The 764-nt window shown below is 41.6% G+C and overlaps 1 non-coding gene across 1 annotated transcript; it reads right to left on the reverse strand.

The window, feature by feature from the left end:
* Positions 1 to 421: 421 nt before the first annotated feature.
* On the reverse strand, positions 422 to 532 carry LOC122121904. Its single transcript, XR_006150056.1, has one exon. It is a non-coding gene; the product is annotated as a small nucleolar RNA SNORA44 (small nucleolar RNA).
* Positions 533 to 764: the final 232 nt, after the last annotated feature.

A 764-nucleotide genomic window follows, 5' to 3' on the forward strand; every position in this document is an offset into this window, starting at 1 on the left:
TTTATTTTTCAAATAGCATCTCATTTCCTACCCACCTCTCAACCCATCAAGACCATGCTCCTATTGTGTTTCTTTTTTCTTCTGTGCTTTCAATCTTGTTTGAAACAAGCCAAGAGCTAGCCTCAGTAGCATTTTCCCTCCTTTCAATCACCAAGACCAGCATTCAGATCCTACGGGAAAGGAGAAAGGGTCAAGCTCTTTTAAGTAGCAAAATTTTTCCTAAGCCTATCCAGCATGAAATACAGAACAGTTCCCTTGGAGTTTTCAATACCAGACACTATAAGAAAACACAGGGGGAAACCTGCAGAACAAAAGGTAAATATGAAAACAAAATGTAGACTGATCCATCAGACCCACCGACGTGAAAGCTGCTGGGTCACACCTGAACTTAGGTTCAGTCTCCCCACCCCAAGTATGAATATATTATAGGAAGGGTGAATGGCAACTACAGACAGTCAAAGTCAAAGTCTCTCCAAGCTGTTCTAACCTGCAGTTGGAGATCCCATCAGCCACAGCCCTTGAAAACATGCTGTTTTGTATTTCTTGGCATAACAGGCACACACCACTGTGCTGATATTTTTATTGGTTTAGATGGGAGGATCTCATAGACTTTTTGCTTGGGTTGAATTTGAACTGTATCCTTTCAATCTCCACTTCCTGTGTAGCAAGATTGCAGACATGAGCCACCACGCCCAGCTTGTCTTACTGTCTTAAACAACGCATATTCCAGCGCTTTTTCATAAGAAAATCATCTCTAAGCAAAT

The sequence above is a fragment of the Dipodomys spectabilis genome, unplaced genomic scaffold (assembly GCF_019054845.1).
Source record: "Dipodomys spectabilis isolate Male_0828 unplaced genomic scaffold, ASM1905484v1 ptg000197l, whole genome shotgun sequence".
Lineage (NCBI taxonomy): Eukaryota > Metazoa > Chordata > Mammalia > Rodentia > Heteromyidae > Dipodomys > Dipodomys spectabilis.